General features: G+C 41.2%; 1 protein-coding gene across 1 annotated transcript in view; it reads right to left on the bottom strand.

Annotated features, from left to right (window-relative positions):
- Positions 1 to 26,093, bottom strand: part of HYCC1 (hyccin PI4KA lipid kinase complex subunit 1) — a 131,869-nt gene extending 105,776 nt beyond the window's left edge. The window contains exon 1 of the mRNA XM_063668417.1: positions 25,690 to 26,093. The gene's annotated coding sequence lies outside the window, so the exon portion shown is untranslated. The remainder of the gene's footprint in view (positions 1 to 25,689) is intronic.
- Positions 26,094 to 26,600: the final 507 nt, after the last annotated feature.

Here is a 26,600-nt window from a genome sequence, read left to right as displayed (position 1 = left end):
GGCTGAGGCAGGAAAATCGCTTGAACCCAGGAGGCGGAGGTTGCAGTGAGCTGAGATCATACCATTGTACTCCAGCCTGGGTGACACAGTGAGACTCTGTCTCTAAGAAAAAAAAAAGAAATGCATTTTTAAAATCTTATTTTGTAAATTGCAGTTCTTTTCGGTCAGTCATTATAAATTGCAGTTATGGAGGTTACTAACACCTTTGGATGAATTCATTTGTCAGGTTTCTCTTTTATGGCATCTGGCTAAGAATAGGGCCCTAAATAAATTATGTAATCTGATATACCTATTGAAGATAAGGAGGAGAAGTAATTTTGGAAGAAGAAAAAGTAGGGCACTCAGGAAATTGCCCAAATTCATTACAGCAACAGTGCCTTTGCTTCAAATTATCATAAGCACCAGTAGAAACAGGAAATAGTCACATACCTTTGCCTCCTATTCAGATGGCTATATTCCTTTGCTGAGAAATTCAGAGGATAAAATACCTAGTAGATAATTGCCATCACCTTTCCCAATGTTTCCCACTTCTTTTTAGTACTAAATGTTTTACTTTTGACAATTCTTTGGCCAGACATTATTTGAGATCGTAAACTGAGGTCTAGTTACCTTTGAAGATGGGGAGTCTGAGTTGCTATACTCAACGCAGCATCAACTTGATTTTAATAAGTCACTTGGTACCAAAGTGACACCTACCAAAATAGGAGGAAATGATAACGGGGGAAGGGACAGTGTTGCAGACATAATATTAAAACAGGCCATATTTTAAAACCCCATTGATTAACACAAACTATGTATTAGACACAGAGAGCCCGGCATTTTCACCCAGGTCACACGGCAAGTAGCAGAGTCAGCATTCAAACCCAACCCCATCTGACTTGAAGCTCACATTATTTCCACATCCTCTCAATGACCCGTTAAGTGTCAGCAATTGTTTTAGGTGCTTTATCCATTAACTCCATCTTTACAGTAGCTCTGTGATGGAGGTACTATTATTATTCCCAGTTTACACATGAGGATACTAAGGCAGGGACAGCTGAAATAATTTGGCCAAGGTCATGCAGCTAGTAAGTGGTCAAGCTGGGACTTAACCTCAGGCAGCCTTGCCAATACAGTTACACTTCTCTAAAACTGTAACTCAAGATTTGTCTTCTGAGAAATGAATTTTGAACTCTGCCCCCATGGTTATCAATTTCAGCCATTAGCAAACATCTCTCTTCCCATTCCCCTTTCCCTTGTGGTTCTTAGGCATCTGTAGCAGGTGAGATCATAAGCCTAGTGAGAACAGGACACCACAGTCATTCAGTTGGCTCGCCTGGAGTCAGCAGGATTCAAAGTACAGCTCCCAGCTGTGTAAAACTGGGCAACTTCTATTAGCTCTCCAGCTATTTTTTTTATAGAGAGAGGTGGGGTCTTACTATGTTGTCCAGGCTGGTCTCAAACTCCTGGCCTCAAGCAATCCTTCAGCCTCAGTCTCCTAAAGTGCTGGGATTACCAGCATGAGCCATTGCTCTTGCCAGCTCTCTCTTAATTTTCCCATCTCTAAAATGGAGAGAGTCAATCCTATCTCATTCATTATGCATGCAGGTTTAAAAATATATAAGTATATTCAACCCAGCAATCCCATTACTGGGTATATCCCAGAGGAATATAAATCGTTCTACCGTAAAGGCACATGCATGTGAATGGCAGCACTATTCACAATAGCAAAGAATCAACCTAAATGCCCATCAATGACAGATTAGATAGAGAAAATGTGGTACATATATACCATGGAATACTACACAGCCATAAAAAAAGAATGAGATCATGTCTTTTGCAGGACCATGGACAGAACTGGAGGCTCTTATTCTTAGCAAACTAACACAGGAAAAGAAAACCAAATACCACCTGTTCTCATTTATAAGTAGGAGCTAAATGATAATATCTTATGAACACAAAGAAGGGAACAACAGACACTGGGTCTACTTGAGGGTGGAGGGTGGGAGGAGGGAGAGGAGCAGAAAAGGTAACTATTGGGTACTAAGCTTAATACCTGGGTGACAAAATAATAAGTATAACAAACCCCCATGACACACATTTATCTATGTAACAAACTTTCACACATACCCACAAACCTAAAATAAAAGTTAAAAAAATAAAAAGCATTATGAGAACTGGAAAAAAAAATGTGTGTGTGTGTGTGTGTGTGTGTGTGTGTGTGTATAAATATTCTCAGCCCAGTGGCTGGCACCATTCAACAAGTGGTAGATATCACTATCATTATTATTATTATTATTATTATTATATGTAACTGTGTTACTATTACACCAAGAACATAAAACATGATGATAAGAGTGCTTACCATTTTTGGTTATGTATTTGTGCGCTATTTTCAAAGGGAGGTACTCACATTTCTAGTCCTATGAAAGATAACATATTATTCTTTCTTCAAATATACTTGAAGCAAAGTAGAAATAATATAGAACAATAATATGCTTTATATTAAAACACTGTGTACCAAAGAATGGTAGTTATTTCTCACAATTAAAAAGTCAAAAACTCGGGCTAGGCATGGTGCCTCACGGCTGTAATCCCAGAACTGTGGGAGGCCGAGGTGGGTGGATCACCTGAGGTTTGGAGTTCGAGACCAGCCTGACCAACATGGAGAAACCCCATCTCTACTAAAAATACAAAATTAGCCAAGCCTGGTGGCTCATGCCTGTAATCCCAGCTACTCGGGAGGCTGAGGAAGGAGAATCGCTTGAACCCGGGAGGCAGAGGTTGCGGTGAGCAGAGATAGCGCCATTGCACTCCAGCCTGGGTAACAAGAGCGAAACTCCGTCTCAAAAAAAAAAAAGTCAAAAACTCTAACCCAACTTTTCGCATTAGGCCTTGGGGCAGGGATGACAGAGGCATTTGTTATTAAGGAGGATCTTCAACACATAAGCGCAGTGACTCAGCACTGCAGCCCAGCCCACGCAGTTCCACTGTTAGGAGCCTTTGGCACAGACTTCTGTAGCAGACATTGTGAGTGCAACTGCCATTCCTCCCTTCTCCATTGTTATTAGACTGTCAAATTTGTTCAAGCACCAGGCAGCAATATGCTGAGAAAGGTAGATTCTGCCTCTGGGAATGAACCATAATTGGTCTAAGCCAATCACAGTATTCTCATTTCCCTTTACTAGTCATTGATTTAAGGATGAGAATGTGACTCAATGAAGATGAATTAATTATAAGGCAAAATCTGCTGAAGGCAGTGAAATAGTTTTTTGTTTTGTTTTGTTTTGTTTTGTTTTGATGGAGTCTCGCACTGTCGCCTGGGCTGGAGTGCAATGGCGTGACCTCAGTTCACTGCAACCTCCACCTCCCGGGTTCACGCAATTCTCCTGCCTCAGCCTCCTGAATAGCTGGGACTACAGAAGCACACCACCACACCCAGCTAATTTTTTGTATTTTTAGTAGAGATGGGATTTCACTATGTTGGCCAGACTGGTCTCGAACTCCTGACCTTGTGATCTGCCCACCTCAGCCTCCCAAAGTGCTGGGACTATAGGCCTGAGCCACTGGCCCCAGCCAGATTCTTTTTCCCTGATTAAATAGAGAGTCGTATGAAAAGAAAATCCTTTCCTTTTGCTGGTGTTGTCAGATTGAAGGTGTAATGTTTACAATGGTGGCAGCTATCCTGTTGCCATGAGGAGAAGTCAAGAGAATTTCAGCATAGTTAGCCAGCAGCTCAAGCATCATTAACTCTTCTGGAACCTCCCACACCTATACTTCTTTTTAATGTAAGATAATAGACCCCTACTGTTTAAGCCAAATTTAGTCAGGTATTCCGTTACTTGCAATCAAAATCTTCCTAATTAATTTAAAGCACCATCCATTAGGTTTTATAATAAAAATTGATGATTGGAGTTAGGAGAGTTTTTAAAGCTCTCCATGAAAAGAGTACGGAGAAATAAGAAATACATAATTTAACTGGGCTCATATTAACATTATGTTGTCATATATCCAAAACTCACTCATGCATTAGGATGAAAAAAGGAAAAGGAGGTGCCATGCTGTGGTAATAAAGGAATATTTTCTTTTGTCAGATCTCAAATAATTTAGTTCAGTGAAATATCAAAATTCTAAACTCTGATGCAGTTGAAAACATTTCCCCTCCTTTCTGCTTAGGTGGATTTAGAGGGGTGCTGCATCAGTTTCTTCTCTCTGTCTCCAGCAATCCTTTCTCGCATCTGCTGGCTACAGTCAGAACCCCTTACAGGTTTGGGGCAAGAGAGAAGCAGCATAAGGACAGAGCAATTCCACTTGACCACTACAGTTGCCTTGGTGTGCTAGTTCCCAAATATGTATTCCTTCTCTTTGGGATACCACTTTTGGGATCATGGGTGAAGCCCTACCTCTTGCCTGTCCATCTTCCTGTCTCTGCCCCCTCAGGCTGCCCTGCCTCCACTCTGTGTCTGAAGGTGCACCTGCAGCTTCTTCCTGCTGCAGTTGCCTCATCTTTATCAGGAGGCCCTCCTGGGCATGGCCCATTTCAAGGCAATGATACAACCCATGCCCAGGTTTAGTCAGATTGACCCTGGCCTAGGGGAAATATGCCTGTGTTCTTGACCTGCTGAAGTGCTTTCTACTCAGTCATACCTGGACACAACCTCTCAATTTCAGACTTCCTGGGTGTGTGTCAAATGTCAGTCTTTGTGTCCCTCCAACTCAAGTTCTCCAACTGGCTCCATTGCAGCCTATTTCACTGGCTTTAGATAAATTTTAAGTAAGTGAAGTCTCTCCCCTCGCAATTCTGCTTCCTTGGAGGGAAGGAGAAGAAATGCATAGCAACCTGCCTAATATGGTTTGGGTTTGTGTCCCCACCCAAATCTCACATCCATTTGTAATTTCCAGTGTTGGAGGAGGGGCCTGGTGGGAGGTGATTGGATCATAGGGGCAGATTTTCCCCCTTGCTGTTCTCATGATAGTGAGTTAGTTCTCATGAGACCTGGTTGTTCAAAAGTGTGTGGCACCTTCCTCTGTGCCTTCTTTTTCCTTTTCTAGTCATGTAAGACATGCTTGCTTCCCCTTCGTCTTCTGCCATGATTTTGAGTTTCCTGAGCACCTATCCCTGATCCCCACTATGCTTCCTGTACAGCCTGTGGAACTTTGAGTCAATTAAACCTCTTTTTTTTAATAAATTACCCAGTCTCAGGTAGTTCTTTATAGCAATGCGAGAATGGACTAATACACTGCCCCTCGTTCCAAATCTCTTGAAACTTGAATGTTTCCCATCCTCTGAGATAACCTGGGAGTGGGTCATGGGCAGATGACAGCAGAATAAATGTGGCCAGCCCAAGGTGGCCAGCCTTTTCTTTAGGATGTGAGAATAGCTGATACCTATTGTATTATTTTTGCCCTATGAAGCCTCTGCCAAAACTCTGATATAGCAGGAAAAGTTCATGTAATATCCTATTCCCAAAGTACATTATAGTATTAAGTAATGTTTTAAAATTAATGCCTCCTTTTGGAGATTTTTCTTTCTTTTTTTTAGAGACAGGGTCTCACTCTGTTGCCCAGGCTGGAGTAGAGTGGCACAATTATGGCTCACTGCAACCTCCAACTCCTGGGCCCATGCGATCCTCCTGCCTCAGCCTCCCAAAGTGCTGGGATTACAGACATGAGCCACTGTGGCTGGCTTTCTGTCACAGATTCTTAAATGGCTCTTTCAAAAACAGTGCCCACCCCCCATCCAGTTGAGGAAGATCACTGTTTTATATATTAAAAATATTAAATTTTCTTGGGGCTCCTCCTGGGGTCTGAGGAATCTTTGAATCCGTCTAAATTTGGTGCCTAGAATCAAGAACCAGTAGGGACCTCAGTTCAGATGTAACAAAATATTGGCCGGGTGCGGTGGCTCATGCCTGTAATCGCAGCACTTTGGGAGGCCAAGGGTGGCGGATCACGAGGTCAGGAGATTCAGACAATCCTGGCTAACAAGGTGAAACCCTGTCTCTACTAAAAATACAAAAATTTAGCCAGGCGTGGTGGCACACGCCTGTAGTCCCAATTACTTGGGAGGCTGAGGCAGGAGAATTGCTTGTACCTGGGACGCAGAGGTTGCAGTGAGCAAGATCACACCACTGCACTCCAGCCTGGGTGACAGAGTGAGACTCCGTCAAAAAAAAAAAAAAAAAAAAAAAAAACAGATATAACAAAATATTTAAACTTGGAGACCCGTAACCAGTGACTGAATATGACAAGTTTTGCAGCAAAAATTGAAAATCTTGAGACCCTGAAGCCATGATACAATTAGGGTCTCCTAGGTTCATAGGATGAGTAAGGATGTAAGAGATCAGTAAGACCTGAGTGTGAGACATCACTTCAGTCACTTGTTTGCTTCCCTTGTGACCAAGGGCAGCTCGTTAGGGTTGAGATACTCATATAAGGTCATGAAACAGCATCGCAACCTACTCATCTGACAAAGGGCTAATATCCAGAATCTACAATGAACTCAAACAAATTTACAAGAAAAAAACAAACAACCCCATCAAAAAGTGGGCAAAGGACATGAACAGACACTTCTCAAAAGAAGACATTTATGCAGCCAAAAAACACATGAGAAAATGCTCACCATCACTTGCTATCAGAGAAATGCAAATCAAAACCACAATGAGATACCATCTCACACCAGTTAGAATGGCAATCATTAAAAAGTCAGGAAACAACAGGTGCTGGAGAGGATGTGGAGAAATAGGAACACTTTTACACTGTTGGTGGGACTGTAAACTAGTTCAACCATTGTGGAAGTCACTGTGTGGCGATTCCTCAGGGATCTAGAACTAGAAATACCATTTGACCCAGCCATCCCATTACTGGGTATGTACCCAAAGGACTATAAATCATGCTGCTATAAAGACACATGCACACGTATGTTTACTGCGGCACTATTCACAATAGCAAAGACTTGGAACCAACCCAAATGTCCAACAATGATAGACTGGATTAAGAAAATGTGGCATATATACACCATGGAATATGATGCAGCCATAGAAAATGATGAGTTCATGTCCTTTGTAGGGACATGGATGAAATTGGAAATCATCATTCTCAGTAAACTATCGCAAGAACAAAAAACGAAACACCACATATTCTCACTCATAGGTGGGAACTGAACAATGAGAACACATGGACACAGGAAGGGGAACATCACACTCTGGGGACTGTTGTGGGGTGGGGGGAGGGGGGAGGGATAGCTTTAGGAGATATACCTAATGCTAAATGACAAGTTAATGGGTGCAGCACACCAGCATGGCACATGTATACATATGTAACTAACCTGCACATTGTGCACATGTACCCTAAAACTTAAAGTATAATAATAATAAAATAAAAAAAAAGAAAATGTCAGCTGAACTACAAAAAAAAACAGTGTTGTCAACAAAATTTTACTGAAATGAAAGGATTAAATTGGCAAAAAATAAAGGATTTGCTTTTTTGTAAAAAAAAAAAAAAAAAAAAAAAAAAGAAACAGCATCAAGATGACTGCATTCTGGAGGTGTGAACACATAACCTTAGTCTCACTGGCCTCATGCTCATGCCAATTAAGCTAATATTGCTGAGAGTAGTGAGTAATACAGAAGCAGTCTCTAAAATGCTGTTTCTGTCTTTGCCTAGAATGGTTCTAAAATATCTGCAGCTCTCCTCTTGACTGGATAATTAATCTAAGAGTCTGAATTGTCCCATAAAGTTTATATCAATGTGATTCTGAGTTTTAAAAAGACTTTAAAGGTCCAGGAGAGAGATGAAAGAAACACTATATTCTATGAAAAAGGCTGTAACTCTCAGAGTATCACTCCACAAGGCACGATGCTATCAAAGTGTTTTGTTATCAAGGTATATCTGCCAACCCCAGCTGCCAGGACAGTAAGAGAATAGAAGCAGTAGGTATGACCTTTCCCTCTCATTGGACAAATCAGCTGATCTTCCAGATTTTGGCAAGTCCTGATGGAAGCAGAGATTGGTTTGAAACCTCCTATAGAAAATTCTACAAAACTCTACTCTGGTAGGATTTTATAAGCTGAATGATGTGTATGACATGGTTTCCATTTCGTGAAAGCACTGAAAAGCGAGTAGCATTAACACTGTGAATTAGCGCTCTGATTAGAACAGTACTCTTAATCAAGATCCTAATCTTCCCAGATGACTGGTAGAAGAGATGTATTTCCTTCTGAGTGGCTGAATGCCAGAGTGGCAACTTATTGTCCTAAGGCTGTATATCCTATGGTCTCACCACAGATGACACAGGGATCATGACAATGCAAATCTTTTGATCAGCAACGAAGGGTGGATGATAAACAGGACAAGGATTCCTATTGCTTAGCCCGTAATGATAGGTAATTTGATGATGACAAATTTATTTCTCTTTCCTATTCTTGGATAATTCTCATCACCCCTGGCTGCCCAACAACCCCCCCAAATACATAAAAACATAAACTCCATGACTGTCAGGTATGTCTAAGATTGCTCTCCACCATGTTGCCTTAAGAAGGTTATTGATCTAAAGATGGAAACAAATCTGATTTTCTGAAATGCTATTCAACTCGTGCCCTGACAAATGTAAAGTGTCGGTGTAACAGCAGCAGTGTTCTGAAAAAATCACACGCTTTTCTCTTTTGTTTTTCCTAGTCACGATCTTCTCTTTAAAGAGTTCAAAGCATCTGTCTGTGTGATTCGGGGGGAGGGTAGTAATTAGGAATGAAAGAGGCAATAGTCAGCTTCTGGCATGTAAAGTAGGATTTTGTAATGAGACAACTGTTATGGTGAAAGAGATTTTTCCACATCTCTTTGACTCCTACTTCACACGTTAGGAGCCAGACTTGGCAATTCAAATCATAGAGATTTTCTCTTTTGCCTATGACATTTTGCCAAGAAGCTTCCCACTCTGTGGTAGAAACAGGATGTGATAGAAGAGGAGCAAAAGAAAACCTTCCTCTTATTGTCCAGGGAATGGCAAGAAGGAAAACAGGAAACAGGGGAAGGGAAAGGTGGATGGTTAGAAACTTGTGCTCCAAGGTGGTCATTTTGCCTATTTGAGATTCCAGGTCAGTTCTGCCAAGTGTCTTCACCTCGAGATTTCCTGGCATGATTAGGAGGCTGGAGTGCTAAGGTCCTTGAGAGAGAGAAAGAGAGAAAGAGAGAGAGAGTTCCTAATGTGCACTCCAAAGCCTACATTGGTACCTATGTAACATGGACACGGAGTTGAAAGCCACAAGCCTGCCATGGGGCCTGCTGTGGCACTGGGATAGATGATCCCACAGCGAAAGTCTTCAGGATGAATAGCCTGACTGGGGGCTGGATAAGGGAGAGATTCAGAAAGGTCTGTAGACAGAGAGAGCTGAAGGTAGGCCAAGCCAACAAGGAAGGGTGACTAGGCCTTGACTAAACCAGGAAAAAATAGACAACTTTAGCAGCCATTGAAGTCTAATGCCAAAACTTGGGTGAACTTCAATAGGTACTAATCAATGCACACTCAAGAACCAAGATTAAGGCCACAGAGACTCCTCTTCCCACCCTATATCATAAGAATACAATAAACTATACCCCTCCCCCACGTACTTCCAGGTAGGAAAGCAATGAAGGGGTGAAAATGGGAGAAGTCTGAGAACCTGAGAATTACATAAGGGGTGGTTTAAATGACTGGATCAGAATACATTTTAAACGAGATTAATTTGTGTTTTTTGGTTTTGTTTTTCTTTCCCACCACCTACCAGGTCACAAGACTAAATAAGCTCTAAACAAAATAAAGAAATTAAATCACTTTTAAATTTCTGTGTCACAAGTAATTTTGCAATCCTGCTACGAAAACACTCAAATAAATAATAAGTTCACATTACATTGCATTTGACCCCAAAAACAAAAGATTCTTTCATAACTCAGAACTTTGCTATAAAGTCATTTATGTGAGGCTTTTGTGCATGAAGAATGATCATGACTATTTGCACTTATATATCTAATATTTTAATCTCATAGATTTATTAAGAGTGGGAAATTACATTATTTACTCACAATTCTTTCCCTCCCCACCTTTGCATGTTTCACTGTAGGTAAAGCATTCTACTCCTTTGGATTATTTTGTTTTTGTTTTTGAGACAAGGTCTTGCTCTGTCACCCAGGCTGGAGTGCATGGCTCAATTATAGTTCACTGCAGCCTCAGCCTCCCAAGCTCAAGTGATCCTCCCACCTCAGCCTCCCAAGTAAGTGGGAGTACATGCGTATGCCATCGTGCCTGGCTAATTATTTATTTATTTATTTATTTTAGATATAGAGCCTTCCTACGTTGCCCAGGCTGATCTCAAACTCCTGGGCTCAAGCAATCCTCCCACCTTGGCCTTCCAAAGTGCTGGGATTACAGGCAGGAGCCACCATGCCCAGTCATTCTACTCCTTTGATGTTGGGCTTGGCCACATCTCTTGCTTTAGACAATGGAATGTGGGTGGAAAAGAGAACATGTCCGTTTTTAGCCATCACATTTCCATTCTCCTCCCTTACTCTTCTGCCATCTGCCATGAGAATAACCCTAGGTAACCATTGGTCCCAGAATAGAAACACGTAAAACATACTAAACTCACAGACTGAATGAGAACCTCCCCAGCCCACCTGCAGGTCAGGAATATAAAATAAGTAATTTGGGAGTTTTTTCATGTCAATATTGCAGCAAAAACCTGACTGATACATTAAGCAATTAATATTTCTTCAAATATTAAATGGTTACTGTAAACACTCATATACTATTCATACAACTGATAAACCAAATAACAGATCTAACAACTTAAAATTTCCCAGCTATGGCCGGGCATGGTGGCTCACACCTGGAATTCCAGCACTTTGGGAGGCCAAGGCGGGCGGATCACGAGGTCAGGAGATCGAGACCATCCTGGCTAACACGGTGAAACCCCGTCTCTACTAAAAATACAAAAAAAAAAAAGAAATTAGCCAGGCGTGGTGGCGGGTGCCTGTAGTCTCAGCTACTCGGGAAGCTGAGGCAGGAGGATGATGTGAACCCGGGAGGCGGAGCTGGCAGTGAGCCGAGATCGCACCACTGCACTCCAGCCTGGACGACAGAGTGAAGCTCCGTCTCCAAAAAAAAAAGAAAAATTTCCCAGCTATTCAAACACTGATTATAAACTTCTTTAATTATATGCCAAATAATTACTTAAAATCACAAATTTAATATATCAGGTTCTTGTAAATGTTTTAAACAACTTAAACTAGAGACAAAGCACTCATGCAATATTATACTGATCACCAGCACTACAGGATTTGGGTGGTTAAATGATTGTTTCTCCATTGGATTTGGAATCTGATCACACAGCCCAAAATAATTCATCTTCAAATTACTAGAACTTAAATTAAACCTCTATTACAACTAAAATTCACTTTTGCTTCTAATCAATTGCCTTTCCTATAGATTTGAATTTTCCAATGCATGGTTTCTCTCTACAAAATGATAAATTATCTCATGTTTTCTATGTCTGCCTGTACCTAACCAATAGTCCTGCCACTCTAATATGATGGGCCGGCCTGAAGGTATAAAGGGAGACTTCTGTCTCATGAATATCTCATAATAATAAGTAGCATATCTAGTTCAGAGTTTTGCAAACTTCACGGTGCATGCAAACCACCTGAGAATCTTGTTAACGTATATACTCTGGTTTAGTAAAGCTGGAGTAGGGCCTGGATTAAGAGATGCCAATGCTACTGGCTGTTGAACCATGCAAGTACTTTGCACAGCAAAGGTGTAGGAATATCTTCTCCTGGGTGGTAAAGGATTGACTCTATGTAGCTAATTCCTCTGGGATATCTGGCTCCTTAATTTTCTTGGAACACATTATGTTCCTGCATGGTTATTACGTCTGCTGATTAACTGTCAAACCTTCATTTTCCCGGCTATTTCATTTGACTACTAGTGTTGATCAATTGTTCTCTTTCTTGAAACAACATCTACTTCTTTGATGTTCCCTGTGTTTATTCTTTCCCTTACATAGAAATAAAGACCTTTCTATAGTTCATAAACAGGCTGTCAGGAAAAATTGTAAAATATTTTGAAAGACAACAAAAAATGATTGGCTGCCCTGTCTAGCACATTTTTCTAGGTTTCATTGTCTTTGAACTATTTTATAATTCTATAAGTTGTAGTGAGCTGACAGTAGCACAACAGATTCTTGTCCATAGAAAAGAAACTAAAGTGGAATGCACTTGATTATTGCCTTGTGGATAGATTCATTTTGCATTTGTTTGTAAATTTATCTTGGCATTCCTTATTGCTTATATATAGGTGATTCTTTAAATTCTCCTTTGACCAAGTAGTAACATAGCACTGGTTCCCTGATTAATGAGTTAAGTAAAATCTAGCCGGGCGTGGTGGCGCACTCCTATAATTCCAGCACTTTGGGCAGCCGAGGTGGGTGGATCTCTTGAAGCCAGGAGTTCGAGACCAGCCTGGCCAACATGGTGAAACCCTGTCACTACCAAAAATACAAAAAAATTAGCCTGGCGCCTGTAGTCCCAACTACTCAGGAGGCTGAGACATGAGAATTTCTTGAGCCTGGGAGGCGGAGGTTGCAGTGAGTCAAGATCGCATTACTGCACTCCAGCCTGGGCGGCAAAGTGAGACTCTGCCTCAAGAAAAAAAAAAAAATTAATGAGTTAAGTAAAATCTTCCACATGGATTTATTTTATATCTACCCAAGACAGTCATATAGATATAATGCTCTCTTTTAAAAATAGTCTTTTAGCAAGATAATTAATTGAAAAAAGCTACCCACTTTTAAAAATTACTTATTTACTAGTTTACTAATTACTTTCATTAATAAGACTTGAACAAATCTATTTGTCTTCATTATTCTCGTTTTATATCCACCTTTCTACTTACACTTTATTTAAATTTTTTTCTTTTGAGTATCATTTTGAACTTAAAATAACACAAATAATCATTTTTGATTCTTAATTTTTCAAAACTAAGCCAATGAGAACACTTTTAATTTGTCTCCTTTGCCCTTTCAGCACTTGCTCTAATACATATATATAGAGAGAGAGAGAGTGCGAGAGAGAGCAAGCAAGCGCTGAAAGGCAAAGCAGACAAACTATATACATAGATACGGAGACACAGTCTTGCTCTGTCATCCAGGCTGGAATGCAGTGGCCCAATAACAGCTCGACCTCCCAGGCTCAAGTGATCCTCCCACCTCAGCCTCCCAAGTTGCTGGGACTACAGGCATGCACAGCCAAACTCAGCTAATTTTTTGGTATTTTTTGTGGAGACAAGATCTCATGATGTAGCGCAGGCTGGTCTTGAATTCCCGGGCTCAAGCAATCCTCCCACCTCAGTCCCCTAAAGTGCTGGGATTACAAGCATGAGCCACCATGCCCAGCCTCTAATGTTTTTTGTTTGTTTGTTTGTTTGTTTGTTTTTTAAGAATCCTTGTTTTCTCCCAATGGAAGAATAATATTTCCTGACCGATTTAGGGTTTTTTTGTTTTTTTTTTTTCTGTCTTATATCTTGGAAATGGCCACAATCCAAAGAGTTCAGGCTCCTTCTAGTGGAGAAAATTATCAAAGACCCAAATTTGGGCCTTGTAAGTCTACATGAGAGTTGGTGATGAGTGAGTGCCCCTGCTGTGGCTGTTGGTTCATTTGAGAAGTCACAGAGCTGGAAAATACGTCATTTTAAAGTCCTGAGTTCATACTGACTTTCCCAAGCATATTAAGTTGCTATGCCCTACTTTTCTTATAGTCCAGGGTTTCACTGACCTCTAAGACTTTTTACTATGTTTCTGCTAAAGAAAAGATGCTAGACTCATTTAAAAAAACACAGATATAGGTTTCCAGATGCAATGAGGAAGGGTTTGGGGAAGGGCTATAAAAGAAATATTGTATTTTACCTTAACCTGTTTCCTTGCTTTTATCTCGTGTGTATAGTTATTTACATATAACCTGAGAAGAGAAGAGGGTAGAAAACCACAAGGATTCAGTGATCTCTCTTTAGAGACAGAAGATATGAACCATGAACAAGAAAAATCAAGCATTCCGTCTCAATCAATCTCCATTCCTCCGGGTTCAAATGGACCCCAGTCCACTGGGAGAAGTAAAATATTCATTTGAACCTCCCACTTGGCAGGGACAGAGAGATGTCAGTGGTCTCAAAGAACACTGGAATTGTGGCTCACAATTTCCTGGAGCTTTCTTTAATGCAGGAAATACAACTGCTTCCACTGTGGAATTTTTATCTTTGCCTGTGAGGATCAGATATCACTTGATTCTTTTTTTTTTCCACCAGGTCCTGATGGAATTGAAGGTATCGCTTGATTTTAGAGTGTTTCCTTTTTCTCCTCTCTTTAAGTCGCAGGTTTTGTGAGAACAAAATTGCATCCTGCCCCACCTACAGGACTGGAATGATGTGGGATCTAAAACCTGCCTGTCAGTGTGAAACACAGCTGAAAATACAGCTGAATCTGAATTAGGAGGCTCAGGAACCCTCCTGGTCTTCTTGTAAGGCAGCCAGAGGGGAAAAAGGGGATTGGTTGTGCCTTAGCACAGAGCTCATGTGACCTGGGATCAAATCTAGACTGTTTCTCAAAGGCAATCAAACATTTAAGATCTCGTCTCTCTCTCTCTCTATCTTTCTAACACATACACACACACACACACACAAACATACACGAATGCACACACAAAACAGTTAAATGCTGTTGTGTGATGATAAGATTCTTCCCAAGACTGTGTCACTAGGAAAAGAACATACTTGAATGCTTTTATACATTTTGTGGAAATACTAAAGTGTCCATTAACTGAGATTGTTATATGCCAGTCTTGAAAACAGCTTCTTCCTTACTAGTCTGAAGAAAGTAGCAGTTAATGCCAACTGACTATGAAGCAAAAAAGTGCTACATTTATTTCTGTTAACTGAGAAGTTAATGTTGCCCCCAAAGGAGATAAATTAATAATTTTTTAAAAATCAGAAACCAGGCCGGACGCGGTGGCTCACATCTGTAATCCCAACACTTTGGGAGGCCGAGGTGGGCAGATCACAAGGTCAGGAGATCGAGACCATCCTGGCTAACACGGTGAAACCCCATCTCTACTTAAAATACAAAAAATTAGCCAGGTGTGGTGGCGGGCACCTGTAGTCCCAGCTACTCGGGAGGCTGAGGCAGGAGAATGGCATGAACCCAGGAGGTGGAGCTTGCAGTGAGCTGAGATTGTGCCACTGCACTCCAGCCTGGGTGACAGAGCGAGACTCGGTCTCAAAAATAAAAAATAAAAAAAATCACAAACCAGCCAAATTTGGGAACACATTTAAATTACTGTCTCTCTTGAAGCATTTATGAGACAAATTTTGGAAACTCATCATCACAAATATAGAGGAATGGGCCAGACGTGGTGGCTCATGCCTGTAATTCCAGCACTTTGGGAGGCCGAGGTGCGTGGATTGCTTGTGACCAGTAGTTTGAAACCAGCTTGGCCAATGTGGCAAAACCCTCTCTCTTCTAAAAATACAAAAAATTAGCTGGGCTTGGTGGTATGTGCCTGTAGTCCCAGCTACTTGGGAGGCTGAGGCACAAGAATCGCTCAAACTGGGGAGGCAGAGGTTGCAGTGAGCCGAGATGGCACCCCTGCACTCTAGCCTGGGTGACAGGGCAAGACTCTGTCTAAAATTTTTTTTTAATTTTAGGCAGAGTCTCGCTCTGTCTCTATCTATCTATCTATCTATCTATCTATCTATCTATCTATGGAGAGAGAGAAATGAATGAAAAAATTTAGAAAATATTTTACATAATCAAAGGCATAAAGGTGAAGTTAACACAATATCCAGTTGTCTTACTTTCTGAAAAGATACTGAAATTCAAGTAGGCAATTAACAAACTCCATTTATCCAATCTCAATACATTCCAGCATTAGGTAAACTTCTTCAGCAAGAAGCATTTATAGTCTAGCTAAGTTTGTATATGCTTACTTCATTTACTAAATGCCTGCTATGCCAGGTTCTATGTTAGGAATGTGAATACAAAGGTAAAGAGGGGAAAAAATAATCTCTGCCACCAAGATTTCTCTTGGTCCTGTTTTACAAACAGTTCTCTGACTCTTGCATTTAAGAGCAAACAGTTCTCTGACTCTTGCATTTAAGAGAAGCAGCTTTGGTTGTGAAGGCAGCTATTATAGAAAGGGAATGATCATTTTGCCTAAATAGAACTCAGTGAGGAACTAGCTGGTGAGTAAAAAAGGTTTCTAAGCAGCCAAAAACAGATTCCACACATTCCAAATGCTAAAGTTATGGGTTGAATCCCTAGACATGGCTCCTCGAGCCTTGTCCCTGCTTTATGTACAATTCTAGCAATTGTGGTATAAAAGAATATTGGCTCCCTTTCAAAGGTAAACTTGGAAAACTTCCAAAGTTAATACTGAAAGGAGACTCTCTAGTCCAGAAGTGGAGTCAAACCATGTAGTTCTGGTCCATTCTTTCTGATTCTAGTGTGCATTGTAACTTTGTTTACAAAGTATATTTGACTAACAACCCACAACTGATAAAAGGGCCAATAGTGTTACAGTGCTGTAAAGTTAGAGGTTACCCTGAAGGATTTGATCAGGTGGTATGTTTTATAAGCTTTAGATAAATTAACACCGAAGATGTTATAGTTTTATTGCCCTGTAGAAAGTTAGCCAATTTTATATCTAAATTAGCAAATATTTTCTTTTGCTTACTGTATACATGCATATGTGTGTGTGTGTGTGTGTGTGTGTGTGTGGTGTGTGTGTAAGCATTTGGAAAAGCCAATTCTTTTGTCTAGTTGTCTAATTTCCAGTTCCCTCACTAGTGGCTTAAATAAAACTTTGACACATTATAATGAATAACTTTGTTCAGAGATTTTGCTTTTAAAGTTTTGTATTTTTTTTCCCACACATTATCTGAGATAACTACCTTCAGTCCATAAAAACTAACAAGTTTGCAGGTACTTGATCTCGGTCACTTTCTTTTTAGCTCCTAGGCTGTCTGCAGAAGGAGGGAGCCATCTTAACATTTACGCCCGGAGTACCACTTCCTTGATTATTTTGATACCTTCATGGTTGGGACCGAGAGAGATTTCCATTGATGGCAGCACCCCAGGCCTCCCCTCACCAGCCTGTCATCAGCTAACTGTCACCAGAAAGGAGAGACACAGCAAATGACCTGCCCTGGCCCGTTTAGATAACAAAATACCAAAGTCTTAATATAGTAAAATGCCAAAGCTCTGTGCCAAGAGAAATGGACCCAGGAGCCTTTTCTGAAAGAACTTTGCAATATTTATAACTTCCTTATTTTTGCTATATCTGTTACCCCTTATTTGTTTCCCTAAAACAAGGAGTAAGACTTAAAATTTAAAAAAAAGCTTATGTTGAAGGGTTATGAGAATATTTTTAAACTTTTTATTTATGTTTAAATGTTTCCCATCCCCTATATAACCAATGTTAGCTATTTGGTTTATAACTTGGTTTGCAGGCAATTTTTCTATGTATTTTCAATATGTTCTATATGTATTTTCAATATGTTCTGCTATCTTTCCAGATAAAAAGGATGTCTTTTTGAACCATTTCCCAACAGATTTTAAATGTTGGGGAATGGCATGGAATGAATTCCAGCAATGGAATACTTGGGAATTGTGCTTAACCTATTTGGAGATTCAGAAATTCATTGTTTCATAATTTGTCTGTTTGTTTTGTCTATTGTTGGAAATGCTCATGGAATACAGAGAGTGGGGAAAGGTAGATGGAAATACGGAGGGGAAGAGGGTAGAAAATAAGTCTAGAGAAACTGTAAGGAATTACCAGGAATGCCTAGTCCACAAGTCCCCAGTGAGAAAGGAGTGGGGGAGAAGAGTTTCCACTGACTTTTCAGGGCCACTCTCATGTGTGTGTTTGCAGGTAGGGGATGGACAATGAGGAAGGATGAAAAGAAATATTCTATAAGCTCAGAAGAACACAATTATCCTTTAAAAAGTGGAGTGGGGTGGAGGGGCAGCACATGGATACTTCAGATGAACTGGACAAGAATGCTGATGCTCAATGGGAATAAATTTAGAAAAAGTGCACACTTCCTCCAGCCAACTTGACCTATGAAGTGAAATAAGATTAACAAACTAATTCACTCCTTCAACAGCTATTGATCAAGCATCTGGTTTATGCCAGGCACTGTACTAGTTGTTAGAATTACAGCTATCACAGCTAATATGACTATCCCAATGGAAAAGACTGATGTGTGAACAGAGAAGTAAAACACTACTTAGGTGTTCAGATAGGGAAGCACAAAGGAAGGGAAAGTAACTCAGGGTTTGTTTGTTTGTTTTAGCATTCCGGTAGAATCTGGAAAGATTTCCTGAAAGGGCAGACATCTGAGATTAGACCTGACAAACAAGTAGAGCTAGCACCAGCCAAGCAAGCAGCAGATACTGAGACCCAGAAGCCAAAAATAGTACAGTGGGTTAGGGGGCTGATGATGATAATCCAGTTGGCTGGAGCATCAAGGGCAAGAGCCAGGGGCATAGGAAGTTGGTGAGAGATAAGGTAGGAGAAGAAAGCAGATTCTCCATATTTATATTTCAAGTAGATTTGCCTTTGGATAATAGAAAGGTTAAGGTTAACGCTAATTGTTAATTTTATTTACAGCTCACTCATTTGTGACTTGAGAAGCCAGGCAACAGGCTCACAGACTTGGTCTATAAGCATGTGGGAGAAAGAGCTGGCAGAAAGGAGCCTCACTGTCTGTTCCTGAAGATCCCAGGGCATAGAATGGCAGAAGTTGTTACAGAGGTGTGTCAGGCCATTCTTGCATTGTTATAAAAAAAAAATACCTGAGACTGAGTGATTTATAAAGCATTGGCTTAGGCAGGCAAGGAGAGCAACCAAGTAGGCAAGAACTGAGAGCTAAGCTGGGGTCCTGACTTGTCACCCAGGGTTAGGCAACAGAGGAAGTCACAACTATGGAGCCAAGTCAGTGCTGGGAGGGCAGGCAGGCAGGAATGGCTGCAACAGGGGACCAGAGGAGCCACAGCACAGGGTAGTCATTTATATGACTACCAACTACCCCAAGGGACCCAGGTCCACTCAGTGGATGGGTGCCTGATACTTTTGGAGAAATACTTACCTCTCTATTCAGGGTTAGTATAATAGGAAACAGTGTTGGCTTCCAGAGTCAGACTGCCTGCCACTTTCTACCTCTGTGTCCTAAGGCAAATTGCTGAATCTCTCGAAGCCTCAGTTTCCTCATCTGTAAAACAGGGGTGGTAGTATTCTCTATAGCATATTTTTTTGTTCCCATTGAATGAAATAATGAATGTGGATTGCTTAGTGCAGTGTCTAGCACATAGAGCAAACTCAATATCTGGCACCTGTATCATCACTCTGGCCACAATTTTTAGTCTGCCTTAGGTGCTACGCCCTTCTGGGGACCATCACTGCCCAGTTCATTCAACTGGGATTTGGGCATCAACTTTGAGAAAGTACTCGGGGACAGAGACCATATCTTTTACATCCAAAATTCCCCTTAGCACTTAACGATCTGATATAATCAGCATTTATGTGTCTACTGTGTTAGATAGTTTATGGCAATAGACACTAATTATTTTTATTAAATAAATTACTAGAAAATGACTTCAAACAGCAAAGCTAATAGAAGGAAGCAAATAGTTTACTAATTTACATAATGAGAAAGGTTTCCATTTGCAATCAATTACAGCACCCAGCCTAGCTTAGGGCTTTGCATAAATATTTATACACTTGAATCAAGATGGCTGTGAGATACTCTGCACCTATTTTAAGTACTCAGGAGATACAACACTTACATTCATCTAGCAAATCTGAAGCAGAATTAAATGCCTTGGACTGAAATCCTTTCATAGAAGGATTCACAGTCATGTTATCTTCTTTAACTAAAACAGCATTTCAATTACAAGCTGTGGTTACAGTGAATTAGTGTATGACCCACAGGCAAACAGCCAACTAAGTAATTATAAGAAATGTATCAACCTAAATAATTCCTTGAGGGTCCTTGAGATATAGTATTGCCCTTCATTCCTGAGCCTTTTTCACTAGAGCATCTATGTATTAATATATAATTTACATCTTTTAAATTGAGGATATGACTAAATAATACTTTTTTTTTTCAACTTAAGAATTGGATGAAGTTGGACGACTTAAAATGTTTGGCACTTTAATTGGAAAAAAAAAAAAAAGAACTGCTCTGTTTCTGGGCACTGGCATTTGAATTGACATATCAACATGAGCTGAAGACCACCAACTTGCCCTTTTACAATCACCTTTGAAAGAATGTTGACCCTTATATTATACTTTCAGTGTCAGATTTTCCCTTTAAGGTTTAGCCCAAAAGTGCATGGTTATGAAGGACATTTTCTAGACTTCTTGCCTACATATGAATTTTTAAAAATATAATATTGGGCTGGGCAGGGTGACTCACACCTGTAATCCCAGCAAGTTGAGAGGCCAAGGTGGGTGGATCATTTGAGCCCAGGAGTTCGGTAACAGCCTGCAAAACCCCATATCTACAAAAAAAACACAAAAAATTAGCCAGGTGTGGTGGCACATGCCTGTAGTCCCAGCTACTCAGGAGGCTGAGGTTGGGGGACCCCTTGAGCCTGGGAGGTCAAGGCTGCAGTAAACTGTGGTCACACCACTGTACTTCATCCTGGGTGACAGAGCAAGACCATGTCTGAAAAACAATCTATCTATCTAGAGATTTCATATATATATATATATATATATATATAGGCAAGGCAATGTAATTACCTAGAACACCTCAAATTTGAGATTAGCAAGGAGATAATAGTGCTTGGCAATTTAATTACTCAGTTAAGAGTTCAAGGCTGAGCCCAGTTCTTCTGGCTTCTTCCTTCATGTTCAAGGCTTTGTTTAGTCAGGTCTAGGTACAACATGAGAATAAATAGGAATGTGGGAAACATGCGAAATAAGTTTCCAGCCCTCCAAGGTAGATGTTTATACAGTTTACAAAGTAATAATTACCACAATAACACACAATACTTTTGATTATCTATTATGTGACAAACACCATATTAGGTACTATATGATCCCATCTGCAATATCCCTGGTGGTAATAATAGATTCCTACAGCAATACTCCATGATATACACTATTATCTCAATTTTCTAGCTGGGAACCTCAAGTTCAGAGAGATTAAGTAACATTCCTTGCATCATAACAGCTAGTAAGAAGTAGAAGGAGAAATGTTATTAGGTCAGCTGGATTCTTTATGCCATTTTTCCTCTTAGTTAAAACAACAAACAACTTTTCACAAAGTTTTGCCAGAAATCAGGGATGGATCCAGATTTTGAGGAGCATAAAGTTTATATAATTGGGGGGAGAGAACTTCTTTAAGAAAAAGAATACAAGATATCTTTTTTTTTGAGACAGAGTCTCATTCCGTCACCCAGGCTGGAGTGCAGTGGTTCATTCTTGGCTCACTGCAAGCTCCACCTCCCGGGTTCACGCCATTCTCCTGCCTCAGCCTCCTGAGTAGCTGGGACTACAGGCGCCCGCCACCACACCTGGCTAATTTTTTGTATTTTTAGTAGAGACGGGGTTTTACCGTGTTAGCCAGGATGGTCTCAATCTCCTGACCTCATGCTCCATCTGCCTCAGTTTCCCAAAATGCTGGGATTACAGGCGTGAGCCACGGCGCTTGGCCACAAGATATCTTACTTTCACAAATTTTACAAAAATATATAAGCTTGCAAACACATTGTAAGATCCTTCCCCTGTCACTTGGAAGGAGCCAGGGCAAGTGACACCTAAGCTTCATTAACATCATAGAAAATCCGACTCTGCTGGGGACTCAACCCTTCAAGTTACCTTTTCTTGGCTGAGAGAGTGAGAGAAGGTGCTTTTGTGATGCAACAGGACATTTTGATAGCTTTAGACATCTCCTCCCACCCCCAAACGTATCCATTGCTGAGGAAACTCAGATGCTGCTGGGAATTAGGATGCGTGTTGATCAGAGCCTTCAACACATGAGGGTACTCTTGAGGGGAATGGAAGTGAGAAGTTGTCTTTTTGCATCCCAAGTCCAAATGAGTCAAATTTGTTTGATGGACTTTGGTGGCCTAACTCAAATTAGGCAACAGGAAAGAGCAGTGAGATCCTGGGAAATCTTTACCATGAAAACAGGAAAAAGGCAGGCTAGGAGGTCAGCTGGGAAAAGTGAACCTTGCATCAGTCAATCTGCTCTCAACACAGCCATCTTGAAGGCAGGTTTGGGGCCCAAGGAAACACCTACATGAACCATAAGAGTTTGAAGGTGGTAAGGCTGGGCCATTTTTGGTGTTGACCCATTAGCCAACAAATTGTACATCTCTCCAAAGAGTACATCATAAGGAATGACCAGAGCCTGTGCTGGCATCTGCAATAATCCTGGTGGTAATAATTAGAGCAAGTGGCCCAGCTTGAGCCACGGTTATTTGGCTTACCCTATTTAACAGTAACCTTGAGGTTCAGCTTCAGCAACAGTAGCCACAGCATGGATGGTCACAGGGCAACGGGAGTATGGCCTGGTTAGGGCACACATCTCCAAATGGCCAGTATTATAGGAAAGGGGTCCTGATCCAGATCCCAAGAGAGGGTTCTTGGATCTCATGCAAGAAAGGATTCAGGGTGAGTCTGCAGTGCAAAAAAGCAAGTTTATTAAGAAAGTAAAGTGGTGAAAGGACAGCTATTCCATAGATAGAGTAGGACGTTCCTGAAAGTAAGAGAAGGAACGCATCCACCCTAGGCACAATGTTTGTATATGTGAGGAGATGTGTTCTGCTACAAGGGTTTGTGATAAAGGATTGATTTTCTTAATTACTATATTTTGCAAGGATCGACATTATTATTATTATTATTTGAGACGGAGTCGCAATCTGTTGCCCAGGCTGGAGTGCAGTGGTGCAATCTCAGCTCACTGCAACCTCTGCCTCCTGGGTTCAAGTGATTCTCCTGTCTCAGCCTTCTGAGTAGCTGGGATTACAGGCACGTGCCACCACGCCCAGCTAATTTTTGTATTTTTAGTACAGATGAGGTTTCACCATGTTGGTCAGGCTGGTCTCGAACTCCTGACCTTATGATCTGCCTGCCTTGGCCTCCCAAAGTGCCGGCGGATACTATTATCTTTAAAGCAAAATTAGGAATGCCTTTGTTCTCCAGATATCAGGATACTGGACACTCCCAAGTCTGGGTCTGTTTTGTAAACAATATTAATCTCTTTCCTTAACCATAAATATCTAGGGGCTAGGAATGCCTAACTTTCTGAGAATGCAGCCCAGCAAGTCCCAGCCTTATTTTCCTAGCCCTCACTCAAGATGGAGTTGCCCTGGTTCAAACTCTGACTTCCTCTGACATATCTCCCCCCACCCTTTACAAGAGGACCCTTAATCCTAAGGGTTGCAGAAGGATGAAGATCCATCTTCTGCAACTTCTTCAGGCTGAATAGGGGCGATTATATTCCTGCCTAACTATTAGGGTCTCTTGCATTCGGGGTAGAGAGAATCTCAGTCAGAGAGCATTGGTATGGTGAAGGACATTCATAACTCCAAGTTCCGACAAAAGGTGATATGTGGAAGATTAATAAGTGTCCAATTTAAGAAAGCATTGAGTAAACTTGTCTTGCATTCCTACACAAAGAGTACAACCACAATATATTCCACAACAGCAAAGTAAAATAAGTAAAATCATTCCAAGTAAACTAAACAGGAAGGCTCTCCAAGAGCCGGGCAGTTGTTGGAACCAAGCTGATATAGGGTCGACTGACAGTGCATCAATGGCAGAGATATGAATGTCTAAAGCTTTCATATCCCGGATAATATTATGTGAATAGTCTGAAACATACTCTCACTTGGTTTTGATCAGAGCACAAGTTCCCCCTTGGGCCTCTGTTAAAATCTCCACATACCCAACAGTTTGTCTGATTAGGTAGAGAGGCTAAAGTCTATGCCCACTCGGTAAATAAGTTACTCTCTGCATGATTCCAACTTATACCCAAAAGTAGGATGCCAATCTATATCTTTATGTTATCCATCCCTTCCATTTCTTCTGAACAGGAGTCAGAGGTCACTGATTGGCTCACAGGAATAAACGAGATCACTCTCTTGTGTTCCATAGGCCTGTGGGACTTTCTAAGAGACAGGTTTAATTCAAGATAAGTGGACCCAGCTGTTTTTTCTCAGAAGTTTAACTGCAGTTGGGGTACTAAGGAGAACTTAAGAGGGTACCTTCCATTTCGGGGAAAGTTAATCTGCTAGGGATCCTTCCTTCCAAGTTTTTAATAGGACCCAGTCTCCCGGCTGGGTTGTAACAAGATTCTCTTCCTTAGTGGGGGAAGGGAGTCTTCGGTTTCCATAATCAAGGAGTGTGCTTTGCACTTGTCCTAAGTTGATCACATAATTCTGTAGCTTGAAAGTATCTATGTCTATTAGGAGGTGTGTAGTTAAGAAAGGCCTTCCATATATTATTTCAAAAGGGCTGAGCTGCAGATTTCCCTTAGGGGCCACTTGAACCCATAATAAGGCTACAGGTAATAAAGACAGCCAGGTTTCTGATGTCGTAGTTTAGCAAGAGTCCTTTTTAGAGTTTGATTAGTTCTTTCTACTTTCCCCGAAGACTGTGGCCTCCATGCAAATGAGGGCGGTACTGAATTCCTAGGGCTGAAGATGTGTTTGGGGTAATTGTCACTGTGAAATATGGGCCATTATTGCTCTGTAAGCTCTTAGGCAGCCAAAATCTAGCAATTATTTCCTTTAGTAGGAGTTTAGAAACCTCAATTGCCTTTTCAGGCCAGGTAGGAAAAGCCTCGATCCAACCAGTAAAGGTGTCAACAAATACTAATAAATAAACACTTTACATGGGGACATCTGAGTATAGTCTATTTGCCAGTCTTCACCAGGGTACGTTCCCCTATGCTGAACAGGCCTTACTAGAGGAGGAGGTAAAGACTGGTTTTTTGGGTTATTCCGGGCACACAGTTCACAGGCCTGAGTTAGTTACCTGCTTTCCACTTTTATGTAAGCCTTTCCTATTAAATACCAAGACATTAATTGAAACAGGGAATCTCTTCCCAAATGAGTAGAGTCATGCAAATGTTTAACTATTTTCCACTGATTAGCACCTGGTATTAGCAGTTTTTTATTCTGTTTCCCTGGTGCACAAAGCTACTTCCATCTGTAAACCATTCTAACTCAGGATTATCTAGAGGATCATCTTTTAAATCCGGACAGCTGGAGTAAACTTCCTCCATAACTTGTATGCAAGAATGATCTAGGGTACCTGTGGGTTCAGGCAAATAGGTAGCTGGATTCAAAGTTTGGCTTACTTAAAGAATTATATCAGGATGTTTAGCAACAAAGCCTGATATTTATTCACAGGAAAGGAGAAGGAGCAATTTCTTGTCTGCTTTATGATTTCCAAAAGATACTACTATTTTCAGCTGAGTTAACAAATCCCTTCCCAACAAGGAGTGGGGTATTCAGGAGAAAACCACAGTCCCTGAAGAGGAGCTTACAGGATAGGTAAATGTCAGCCATGAGCTTGTCCATCTATCCCCATGACTATACAGTTTTGGGGTGACAGAGGTCCATTATAATGGGTCAAAACAGAGTATGCATTCTAGAAGGAAGTTAATATTCTTACCTGCCACATCAAGAGTTACCGAGGCTCCTCCGGAGATATGGCTAGTTGTCCAACAGAAGCTGTGGCAGAAGGTCTGAGGCCCCATCACTCTTGGGCTTGCCTGGCTATTTCTGCCATCATTGGTTCAGGTGCTGATGGCTCCCTTCAGAACGCTGGGCAATCCTTCTTTCAGTGGCCAGTTTTCTTACAGTGTGCACACTGATTCATGCCCAAGGCACGGTGACTTGGACACCCAGCTTTGGGTTTCCTACCTTTCAGCTTCCCTTGTTCAGGCCAAGAGCCAGGAGGGCAATCCCATGTGGGAGGTGAGCTTAAGGCTGCAGCCAAGAGCTGCACCTTGTGGGAGGTCCTTCTTGCTCTTTCTGCTTCCTCTACTTTGTCCTTGTTATTGGAAATGTAAAATGTCATATCCAAAAGCTGTTCTAGGTTAGGCACAGTGGCTCATGCCTGTAATCTCAGCACTTTGGGAGGCCAAGGTGGGTGGATCACCTGAGGTCAGGAGTTCGAGACCAGCCTGCAACATGGTGAAACCCCATCTCTACTACAAATACAAAAAAATTAGCAGGGCATGGTGGCGCATACCTGTAATTCCAGCTACTTGGGAGGCTGAGGCAGGAGAATCACTTGAACCCAGCATGCAGAGGTTGCAGTGAGCCAAGATCATGCCATTGCACTCCAGCCTGGGCAACAAGAGTGAAAATCCGTCTTAAAAAAAAAAAAACCAAAACCTATTCCATAGGAATTTGGGGACCCATAGCTGCTTTTTGCAGTTTCCTGTGGATATCAGGGGCAAACTGGAATATAAAATGTACTCCCGAAGGGTTTGTCCTTCCCTTGAGGCAGGATCAGTGTTAGTATATTTCCTGATTGCCTCAACTAAACCCCCTTGAAACAAAGCTAGATTCTCGTCT

This window comes from Pongo pygmaeus, chromosome 6 (genome assembly GCF_028885625.2).
Source record: "Pongo pygmaeus isolate AG05252 chromosome 6, NHGRI_mPonPyg2-v2.0_pri, whole genome shotgun sequence".
NCBI lineage: Eukaryota > Metazoa > Chordata > Mammalia > Primates > Hominidae > Pongo > Pongo pygmaeus.
This window is presented reverse-complemented; position numbering and strand designations above follow the sequence as displayed.